Raw genomic sequence first — 12,416 nt, forward strand, 5'->3', positions numbered from 1 at the left:
GTATCTGCACTGCCAATTCACGTGTTGTACGGCCAGCTCACGTGCAATAGTATAATATATATATCCGCACGGCCAACTCACGTGCAATAGTATAATATATAGATCCGCACGGCCAACTCACGTGCAATAGTATAATATATATAAAGCCAACATGGCCTACTGCGGCATGCAGCCCGATCCAAAAAAAAATCCTCACAATCAGGCCCTCGGCCTCCCTCAGTCATCAATCTCTCCAATATGGGCACGAGGTGCCGTGGAAAGAAATATGAAAGTAGACTGAGATCCATAATTTTTATGATTGTAAAATGAGGTGTCACATGGTGACTTTTACTTGAAATTATATTTATTGGAAAGTATTATATCCTAAAAATTATTATTTGAAAAACATATAGGCGAAAGAATTTATATTTGAAGGACTTGATTAATTGGTTGTACCTGTGTTCCTTATTCGTCTGAGCAATAATTATGATTTTCTTGTTGCATTGTTATTATATCACCGGTTGATTTTGTTGTTATCATTGCTAGTTATTTTCCAGTATTATTTTGTATACTATATTGTACAGGTTATTAGACTAGTGAGTGTCTTGACTGTACCTCGTCTCTACTCCACTGAGGTTAGTCTTGATACTTACTGGATACCGACCGTGGTGTACTCATACTACACTTCTGCACATTTTTGTGCAGAGCCAGGTATTGGAGGTATCGGACCTGGACAGAGTTAGAGTGTGATCGCAAGGATTCAAGGTAGAGTTTCTTGGTCGTTGCAGTCCCTTGGAGTCTTTTTATTTCATTGTACTATTAATTTTTAATCAAACAGTGTTGTATATTTGGTCCTCGTGATCATATCATGTATTCAGCTAGAGTTCGTGACTCAGTACTACCAGTCTTGGGAGGTTGTATATTTTTATTTGTCCCGCTGTTAGTTTTGATTACTTATTTAATTAAAAAAATGGCTTCAAAAATGTAATTGAAATCGGCTTACCTAGTATTAGAGACTAGGTGCCATCACGCTATGGCAGGATTTTGGGTCGTGACAAGTTGGTATCAGAGCTCTAGGCTCATATGTTCTACGAGTCACGAACGAGTTTAGTAGAGTCTTGCGGATCGGTATGGAGACGTCTGTACTTATCTTTGAGAGGCTACAAAGCTAGAAGGAAGAATTCACTTCTTTCATTCCTTATCGTGCGGCATTTATTCAGCTTGAAGCATATATCTTATGTTCTTTTGCATCGACTCGTGTATGAAATTGCGCACTCGGTATCAACAATGCGCCAACGGTTTATGATACTACAAAGGGGTTATAAGGGCGCCAGGGTTGTTCAACCATTGTTACAACGTGTCATCCAGATCGAGGATGCGGAAGTATTTAGAGATCATTCAGTTGTCCACATGGGGGTGCAGCAGGCTCTGATATCCGGTTAATAAGTATGATATTAAGAAGGTTTAATTAATTGCCTAATCATCACAATTGTGATAGGGTCACGAGGTGGATGTAGATCTGAAATAGTTGGTGGTATTAGAGACTATGTAGTTCGTATGGGATTTCTATTTAGCGAAGGGTACATACGCAGCCAAGGCACTGGAGGAAGCGAGTTTAACTATCACGAGGATGACATGTACCAAATAAATGTCCTGAGGTGTCTTATGGCCGGTGACATACAAGCGATGAAGGTTAGTATTGTGGATCATCAGAATGTGTCCTATGGCTTTGCTTCAAGTGAGGGAGTCCACTATCAACGATCAGATTGCGGGGTCATGTGTTATATGAGTTTTGGCCTGAGATGTATTTATGTGGTATTGCAAGGTTCTCCAAAACTTGTATATGATTAAGAGCTGAGATTTGTATGGGATGATGCTGGGACTTGCGGTATTCCCGCGTCCTTAATAATTCTACATTTCAGAATACCCGGGTTGTTACAGTAAGTTCTTTTAATGCACCATCATCACGGGGTTCTTACAGTGGTTATTTCAGTTAATACTCCACGTGCATGGTCAGTTAGAGGTGGAGGACAGGCGGGTAGAGGATGCCTAAGAGGTGGAGGACCGACCCGTAGATATAATCTCTATGATTTTGGCTGAGGCCGATACACCAGATGGTATCGTTATAGGTACGATCCTGATTCTGTTATAAGAGGATATAATTTGATTCGGTTTTGAATATTGAGGTGAGTCTCCCTATTATGCTCCACTTATGGGTGAGCTTCATAAATTTGTGACTCACTTATATGTTTACCCGGTTGGGAGATTTAAAGATGTGAGCCCGTGTCTGTCATTTTATTTTTGTGCACCATTTAGGGCTATAAGTCCAATAGAAAATTTTTATTATTCATTACGGTAGGTTTTGATGTGATTTTGGAATAATTAATTTCAATTTTTATAAATTATATTCCCTACCTGTATGAGGGTTCATTATGTGTTATGAAAACCGTTTACGAAATATATCGAAAAGAAGAAAGAAAGGAAATTAAAAATTTCAGTTGGCACAATGTGCAAAACACTTGTGATTCGGAGTTGAGGATGAGATCCTCGCATTTTTTTTATATGATGTGAAATATTTAAACCGAGCTACAAGCCGCAGTGGAAGTTATATAAGGACGAGGTCCTTATGGTGAAATATTTATGAGTTTAAAATTCTCTCTTTGTGAAATTTAAATTTGTACTATAGTATTAATAGGGAGTCATGCCTGATGGGCTTATTTGATAATTCTTGTATATCTTTCTGTGCATATTTAGCCATAATTGTGCTGTAATTATTGAGTTTTAACCTACGAGGTGAGTGCCCGGGTGGCGTTAAGTGTGAATCGTTAATTTGGGTAAATAATTATGAGGTATTCATACCTCGCATGTTGCTGTTAGTGTTACGAGAAGTTGAAATGGGATTTTGGTTAATACGAGGTTAATTGGCAATGTTGTAATCGATTATGAACAACTACTAGGAACAGAGACGTGGTGATGGGTATACATATGATGTGCTTCATGTCGTGATATCATAATGATAATGCAATGCTTATAATGCTGAGACCAGTGTTATTGATACATACCTTGCGGATGTGTTGTTAGGAGTCATTTTGATGTTACTCTGGCAGGTGGATAGGCCCATTTACAGGGGAGACTATGCCGAAATTTTGTGAAAAATTTGGGAGTTAGATAATTTTTGAAAGATTGATATGTGTGAAAGAAGATATCAATTATGTTATATGTTTGAGGACGAATGATCCTAAGCGGGGAAGAATGTAACACCCCAGAAATTTTTTTGAAGTACTTCAACACTATCAAAAAGTTGATGTGTGCGTAGGCACGAGTTGCTATAGCCAGTTGAGAATAATACCGTGCGTTGTTGTAAAAAAAAAAATCAGGCCTTTTAAAAATGTTTGGAGTGTAAGAAATTGGTCTTAAAGTTTACAAATATGGATAAAAAAATAATTTAAATTGAGATGGTGTTGTCGGGCTTATCTCAAATGCGATAATGTGGGATCAACCGTGAGTATATGTGTAAAAGTAAAATCATCGATTTGGTAACCTCAGAATAATTCTTAGCACGTTCGAGGAAGAACGTTTGTTTAAGAGGTGGAGAATGTAATGACCTGACTTGTCGCTTTTAAGAATTTAAGCCTCGTCTGGCAGCATAAAGCCTTAAGTAGCTTCTTATTATGTGTATTGACTTGCGTGCGTGGTTGGATTCAGTTACCGGATGATTCAGAGTGATTTGGGACACTTGGTCCCTAAAACGGAATCTTAAGTCTTAGGATTTTGACCATAGTCGGAAATGTGTGAAGATGACTCCGGAATGGAGTTTCGTCGGTTCCGTTAGCTCCGTTGGGTGATTTTGGACTTAGGAGTATGGCCGAAAAATTATTTGGAGGTCCGTAATGGAATTAAGCTTGAAATGGCGAAAGCTGAATTTTTGGAAAGTTTGACCGGGGGGTTGACTTTTTGATATCGGGGCCGAAATCCGATTCTGGAAATTGGAATAGCTTCGTTATGTCAATTATGACTTGTGTGCAAAATTTGAAATCATTCCCGATTGATTTGATGTGTTTCGGCACAAGATATAGAATTTGAAATTTCAAAGTTCATTAGGCTTGAATTGGGGTATGATTCGTGGCTTTGATGTTGTTTGATATGATTTGAGGCCTCGAGCAGGTTCGTGTTATGTATTGGGACTGGTTGGTACGATTGGACGGGGTCCCGGGGGCCTCGGGTTTGATTCGGGGTAGTTCCGGACCAAGTTTAGGTGTTTTGATGATGTTGTTTAATGGTTTTGGTGTTGTTCTTCGCGTTCGCGAGGAGCCTCTCGCGTTCGCGAAAAAAGATTTTGGTGTTGGAATTTTGTTCTTCGCGTTCGCGAAGAAGGAAATTTTGTTGTTCGTCATCTGAATTTAGAGGCTCATATCTCGCAATCTATAAGGAATTTGGGGATGATCCAAAAACTGAAAATTGTAGCCCTTTGTGTCTAGTTTTCAGAAAGGTAAACCATTTGGCATTTGGAGTTGTGTACCAAAAGTTATGGTGGATACACTACAAGCTATCTGGAAAGAGATTGGAAATCTATGTTGCACATAGCTAACTTTGGAAGCTTATATTTCGCAATCTATAAGGAATGGGGAGATGAAAAACAAATTAAAGTTATAGCCCTTTAAGTCTAGTTTCCAGAAAGTCAAACCATTTGTCATTTGGAGATTAGTACAAAAAGTTATGACCATTATACTAGAGGCTGTCTGAGAAGAGGTTGAAAATGGTTGTTGGAGAATTTGTTCATCGCGAATGCGAGGGAAGGGTCGCGAACGCGAAGAACAAATCCCTGGGCAGCAGAATAAAGTCCAAATTCGTCTCATTCTTCCTTTTTTGGACCAAGGAAGCTCGGGCGAGGCGCTTTTTCGAGAGTTTTTCAAGGGAAACATTGGGGTAAGAATTCCTAACTTGATTTTGGTTAAATTACATGAAGCTATTGTTGTTTTTATCACTAAATTAGTGAATTGGGTTGAAAATGGTAGAAATCCTCTTGACTTTAATTTAAGATTAGAAGGGCGATCTGTTATCGGAATTTGATAATTTTGGTATGGTTGAACTCGTATCGGAATGGGTGTTCGGATTTCATAAAAATTTTGTCGGGTTCCGAGGGGCAGACCCCGCGCTGACTTTTTAGAATAAAATTTTAAGTTGGTATTTTATTATCCGAAATTATTTTCGATGAATTTTAATGAAGTGATACAATTAATTTGGATAGATTTGAGCTGCCCGGAGGTCAATTCAAGCAAGAAGGCGATTTTGGAATATCGGCACAACTTCAATAAGGTAAGTGTCTTGCTTAACCTCGAGTGGGGGAAATACCCCTTAGGCATTGAGTATTATATGCAAATTGTGTAATTGAAAACCATGTACGCGAGGTGACGAGTACGTACTTGCTTTATATGTACAAATTTCATTGATTAAAATCCTGAGACGCCCTTATATATTAAGATGGAAATTATTAACACTTATTAAATACTCTATTTGTCATGCCTAGATCCCTGTTTGTTAAAATTGTTTTAATATGATGATTTGTTATGATTGCCACCTTGAATTTATGTGAAATATTATTTTGTTGAGTTGTTCTATCCCCGGATATTTTTGTTAAGATTTTTGTGCACATTATGGTCGAGCCATGGGCTCCTTATTGTGGAAAATGATGTATTGTTGGTTTTCGTAGCAAGTTGAAATATTTTAGCACTTGATGAGCCATTTATGATATGTGAGCAGTTGATGTGCAGTTGTTGAAATCATATTTACTTTGGGACTACGGAACGGTATTCCTGGAGATCCCCCTGCCCTGCATATTTACTTTGGGACTGCGGAACGGTATTTCGGGATATCCCCCTGCCCTGCATATTTACTTTGGGACTACAGAACGGTATTCCGGGAGATCTCCCTGCACTGCATATTTACTTTGGGACTACGGAACGGTATTTCGGGAGATCCCCTGCTTTGCATATTTACTTTGGGACTACGGAACGGTATTCCGGGAGATCCCCCTGCCCTGCATATTTACTTTGGGACTATGGAACGATATTCCGGGAGATCCCCCTACCTGCATATTTACATTGGGACTACGAGACGGTACCTCGGGAGATCCCCCCTGTCTTGGATATTTACTTTTGGGACTACGAGGCAGTACCTCAGGAGTGCCCTTTGTTGATATTTTTGTATGGATGCACTTGCCTTTAGTTGTTTTGTTTTTTCCGTGATATGTAAATTCTTATGTTCTTCCGTGATGTATTATTTGATTTTATTATGTGTTTTGCATTCCTTGTTGTATTGTATTGGCTTTGGCTCCTTGTACAAGACTCTACTGATTTGTGTTTATGGTTTTTACTGGTTTTTGAGAATTGAGTTGTTTCGAATAAAATAGATTGCTATTATACTTTAATTTAATAAATTTTACATCCAAATTAGTAGTTATCGGATGCTTCATTTTAATTGGAATGTCATTTTCTTCACCCAAATGGTTTCTAAATAAATTCATTCCTTTGTTGATTTCTTGCTTGATTTCAAGATTTTAACCTTACTTTAGTGAAAATAAATTGATCATGCGGATCTTATATACATTGATATTTTGACACGTGCGTGGTCCGTGTGATGGTGATAGAAATATGGGTATGAGGTGCCGTGGAAAGAAATATGAAAGTGGGCTGAGATCTGTAATTTTTATGATTGTGAAATGAGGAGCCACATGGTGACTTTTACTTGAAAATATATTTATTGGAAAGTATTATATCCTGAAAATTATTATTTGAAAAACATATAGGCGAAAGAATTTAGATTTGAAGGACTTGATTAATTGGTTGTACCTGTGTTCCTTATTCGTCTGAGTAATAATTATGATTTTCTTGTTGCATTGTTGTTATATCACTGGTTGATTTTGTTGTTATCATTGCTAGTTATTTTCTAGTATAATTTTGTATACTATATTGCACAGGTTATTAGACAAGTGAGTGTCTTGACTGTACCTCGTCTCTACTCCACTGAGGTTAGTCTTGATACTTACTAGGTACCCACCGTGGTGTACTCATACTACACTTTTGCACATTTTTGTTCAGAGCCAGGTATTGGAGGTATCGGACCCGGACAGAGTTAGAGTGTGATTGCAAGGATTCAAGGTAGAGCTGCTTGGTCATCGCAGTCCCTTGGAGTTTGTTCATTTCATTGTACTGTTAATTTTTAATCAAACAGTATTGTATATTTGGTCCTCGTAATCATATCGTATATTCAGCTAGAGTTCGTGACTCAGTACTATCAGTCTTGGGAGGTTGTATATTCTTATTTTCCCGCTGTTAGTTTTGATTACTTATTTAATTAAAAAAATGGCTTCAAAAATATAATTGAAATCGGCTTACCTAGTATTAGAGACTAGGTGCCATCACGATGCCTGTGGCGGGATTTTGGGTCGGGACAATAAATATGATGCCTCAAGGTTAATATTTGCAAGATGGCAGGCTCAATTAGCCCCTTTTGATTTTAAAATTTAGTATAAAAAGGGAATTGATAACTCTCTGCCAAATATCTTATCTCGAGAATATTTGCAGGGTGGATCCTCCATGGATCAGAGGTAGAGGTAGAGGAAGGGGAAGATCATCCCCATATTCTCAAGGGAGATCATCTCCGCCATACTCTCAAGGATCATCATACGGATCCTCATCAAACTCCCCAGTTATACAAATGGGAAAAAAGAGTTTGGTAATATCTCTCAAAGGCGAATCTTCGGCAGGTCCATCTGTTCATATGGAAGATATTCCAGAAGATAGTATGTTATACGCACACTTGCAAGCATATTTGGCTGCTCAAAAGCAAAGTGATACTTTTGCTTCAATTACCAAAGAGGAAAATGATGATATTAAGTCCTATGAAAAATTACTTAAAAAAGAAATGATATTTCTTTTAGAAAATACTGAGATTCACAGGAAAGAAGAGCCATGGAAGATATTCCAAAGGTATTTGATAAATGGATTATATTATCCTGGTGAGTTACACAAAACCTATTCTTACTATGAGACTATTCTCACCAGTACAGGTAGTGCAGAATTTCAGCATTTTTCGGTTATAGCACGGAAGAGAATGTTTATAACTTCTCAAAAATTATTATCAAACAGATTATATCAGTTGTAGATTGTGGTATATCTACAATGAAATAAATGCAAATAAGCCTTAACAAATCTCGTATGAATTTTACTTATTGGGATTGTATCCAAGCTTTTGATAAAGTGCTCTATTATAATAATGATAGACATAAGCACACTTGGTTCATAAAGGTATGTGCAAAAATATTTACTGAACCAATTCCTAATTGGTTTTTGAATTGGTGGTCATATCACGGTCCCACAGTCAAAATATTACCTGATCCATTTTTTATGTTATACAAACAATGGACAAAACATTCACCAGATTTAAATGGGTTATACCACACAGATCATATCTGTTATTTGGAAAAAAATGACCAAATATATTTCTTTCTAGTATTCTCTATTCCATGGACTCATAAGTTGACTCCGGAGTTGGAATTCACCGAAGAACAAATTCCTTGTTTATACATGACTTTTTATAACAATTATTGGGATAAATTGATGAAAAAGGATCCCAAAACAAAGATGTTATAAGGTCAAGAACTCTTGGATTCCATTAAAGCAAAATTCCAAGAATATTCCAACAACCCCCAAAAGGAAAAAATTGATGATAGCTCGGTTCGGCACATTGCCAAAAAGATCTCTTTTCAAGAAGGAGATAAAGAAGAAATGATTAATGATTATCTGGAAGAAGTAAAAAGAAATTTGCTTCGCTCCATCAACCAATTGAGAGAAGGCACCAGCCTTTAGACTCTCTCTCTCTCTCTCTCTCTCTCTCTCTCTCTCTCGTAAAGACTCTCTTGTATCTATTTTCCTGAAGTAAATAAAATCCCACGTTCATCGGACTCAGGCCTTGCATCTCGGCCTTACGAGGTATTTATTTTATTCTATTATGTATTTCAAGTCTCTCCTCTCCAGCCGTGACTATGTCCGACTAAGAAATTTCATATCTATGTTGAATATCTAACTTCTCTCTTATATACACCATGAAAGATCTAGCCTCTATCAAAATATAAAGGAATTTTAATATGGCTTATTGACTTGGTTCCAGAGATGGTGGTACAGTCGGATCTAGTACTACTCTTACTGGCTTTGCCTTAGTGTCTCCGTCTAGCAAGAGAGAGAGAGAGAGAGTCTAAAGGCTGGTTCAACAGGAGAAATATGTTGAATAGCAGGCAACAGTGTATGATTAGAAAATGAATGCCTATTATAATTAGGACTAATAGCAGGAAAAAGTCTATTATTAGAAAATGATTGCCTATTATAAGTGGAACTATTATTATCTATTATTAGAAAATGACTTAGGTCCATGGCTTGCTAGACGGAGTCACTAAGGCAAAGCCAGTAAGAGTAGTACTAGATCCGACTGTACCACCATCTCTGGAACCAAGTCAATAAGCCATATTAAAATTCCTTTATATTTTGATAGAGGCTAGATCTTTCATGGTGTATATAAGAGAGAAGTTAGATATTCAACATAGATATGAAATATCTTAGCCGGACATAGTCACGGCTGGAGAGGAGAGACTTGAAGTACTTAATAGAATAAAATAAATACCTCGTAAGGTCGGGATGCAAGGCCTGAGTCCGATGAACGGGGGATTTTATTTACTTCAGGAAAATAGATACAAGAGAGAGAGAGAGAGAGAGAGAGAGAGAGAGAGAGAGAGAGAGAGAGAGAGAGAGAGTCTAAAGGCTTGTTCGATAGGAGAAATATATTGAATACCAGGCAACAGTCTATGATTAGAAAATGAATGCCTATTATAATTAGGACTAATAGCAGGCAAAAGTCTATTATTAGATAAGTGGAACTATTATCATCAAATTGAATGCAAATCCTAACAGGATCTTATAGGCGAGCGGTAATCCGCACGGCCATAACAGGATCTAGCTTATTTTGTACCCTTAATTTTAAGGGCTGGCGGTAGTTCGCACGGCCAGTAAAGATATAAGAACCGAAATATACAAGAATTTTTATAGGGATGTATGACTGCATGGAAAGATTTATCCTTTTACCCAAGCAAGGGGCCTGTCTGGATCTAATACATACTCTTATTGAGCCCGTGTGTCTAGCGGTTCGAACCATGAAAGAAGACGCCCTTTTCAATATCTTTAACGGGCTTAAGTCCACAGCTTGCTAGACGGATCCACAAAGGCAAAGCCAGTAAAAGTAGTACTAGATCCGACTATACCACCATCTCTGTAACCAAGTCAATAAGCCATATTAAAATTCCTTTATATTTAGATAGAGGCTAGATCTTTCATGGTGTATATAAGAGAGAAGTTAGATATTCAACATAGATATGAAATCTCTTAGCCGGACATAGTCACGGCTGGAGATGAGAGAGAGAGAGAGTCTAAAGGCTGGTGCCTTCTCTCAAATGAATGCACCTATAAATAAGAAAGAAAAAGAATCTTAAAACAGTAAAAATGGGGTCCCACATTCTGGGTCCCTGTACAGTGTTTCTACTGTACAAACAGTATTTCTACTATTAAAACAGTGTATCTACTGTTGAGAGTGGTCCCCGGCGGCTTCATTGTGTTGTAGGTCCCGGGCGGCTATTACTGTAGTTGACCACAAATATCACTGTCTAGGTTGTTTTTCTATCTCCTTCATCCTTTGGAGGAATTCTTCCGCATTTTGTATGGCATTATCAGATAATAGCTTTTCTGATTCAATAGGCTGAGAATCATCTGCAATATCAACGTTGCTAGTCTCACTCCGCATCGAAGTGTCAGATTTTTCATATTGGTTGATGGAGCGAAGTAAATTTCTTTTTACTTCTTCCAGATAATCATTAATCATTTCTTCTGTATCTCCTTCTTGAAAATAGATCTTTCTAGCAATGTGCCGAACTAGGCTATCATCAATTTTTTCCTTTTGGGGGTTGTTGAAATATTCTTGGATTTTTGCTTTAATGGAATCCAAGAGTTCTTGACCGTATAACATCTTTGTTTTGGGATCCTTTTTCATCAATTTATCCCAGAAATTGCTATAAAGAGTCATGCATAAACAAGGAATTTGTTCTTCGGTGAATCCCAACTCCGGAGTCTACTTATGAATCCATGGAATAGAGAATTCTAGAAAGAAATATATTTGGTCAATTTTTTCTAAATAACAGATATGATCTGTGTGGTATAACTCATTTAAATCTGGTGAATGTTTTGTCCATTCTTTGTATAACATAAGAAATGGATCATGTAATATTTTGACTATCGGACCGTGATATGACCACCAATTCAAAAACCGATTAGGAATTGGTTCTAGTAAATATTTATGCACATACCTTTATGAACCAAGTGTGCTTATGTCTATCATTATTATAATAGAGCACTTTATCAAAAGCTTGGATACAATCCCAATAAGTAAAATTCATACGAGATTTGTTAAGGCTTATCTGCCTTCTTTTCATTGTAGATATACCCCAATCTTCAACTAATATAATCTGTTTGATAATAATTTTTGATAAGTTATAAACATTCTCTTCCGTGCTACAACTGGAAATATGCTGAAATTCTGCACTACCTGTACTGGTGATAATAGTCTCATAGTAAGAACGGGTTTTGTATGACTCACCCGGATAATATAATTCATTTATCAAATACCTTTGGAATATCTTCCATGGCTCTTCTTTCTTCTGAATCTCATTATTTTCTAAAAGAAAGATCATTTCTTTTTTAAGTAATTTTTCATAGGACTTAATATCATCACTGTCCTCTTTGGTAATTGAAGAAAAAGTATCACTTTGCTTTTGAGCAGCCAAATATGCTTGCAAGTGTGCGTATAACGGACTATGTTCTGGAATATCTTCCAGATGAACAGATGGACCTGCCGAAGATTCGCCTTTGAGAGATATTTTCTCATTTACTAAACTCTTTTTTCCCATTTGTATAACTAGGGAGTTTGATGAGGATCCGTATGATGATCCTTGAGAGTATGGCGGAGATGATCTCCCTTGAGAATGTGGCGACGATCTTCCCCTTCCTCTACCTCTACCTCTGACCCATGGAGGATCCATCCTGCAAATATTCTCGAGATAAAAAATTTGGTAGAGAGTTAACAATTCCCTTTTTACACTGAATTTCAAAATCAAAAGGGGTTAATTGAGCTTGCCATCTTGCAAATATTAACTTTGAGGCATCATGTATAAAATCTTTGTTAAACATATACTTAACAGATTGAGCGTCAGTTTTTATCAAAAACTTTTGATTGTATAAATCATCTTGGAATTTTAAATGACATTTAACAATAGTTAACATTTCATGAGCCACAGTAGCATGCTTTTTCTGGGCTTCAGTCCATTTTTCAGAGTGAAATCT

The sequence above is a fragment of the Nicotiana tabacum genome, chromosome 17, assembly GCF_000715075.1.
Source record: "Nicotiana tabacum cultivar K326 chromosome 17, ASM71507v2, whole genome shotgun sequence".
Lineage (NCBI taxonomy): Eukaryota > Viridiplantae > Streptophyta > Magnoliopsida > Solanales > Solanaceae > Nicotiana > Nicotiana tabacum.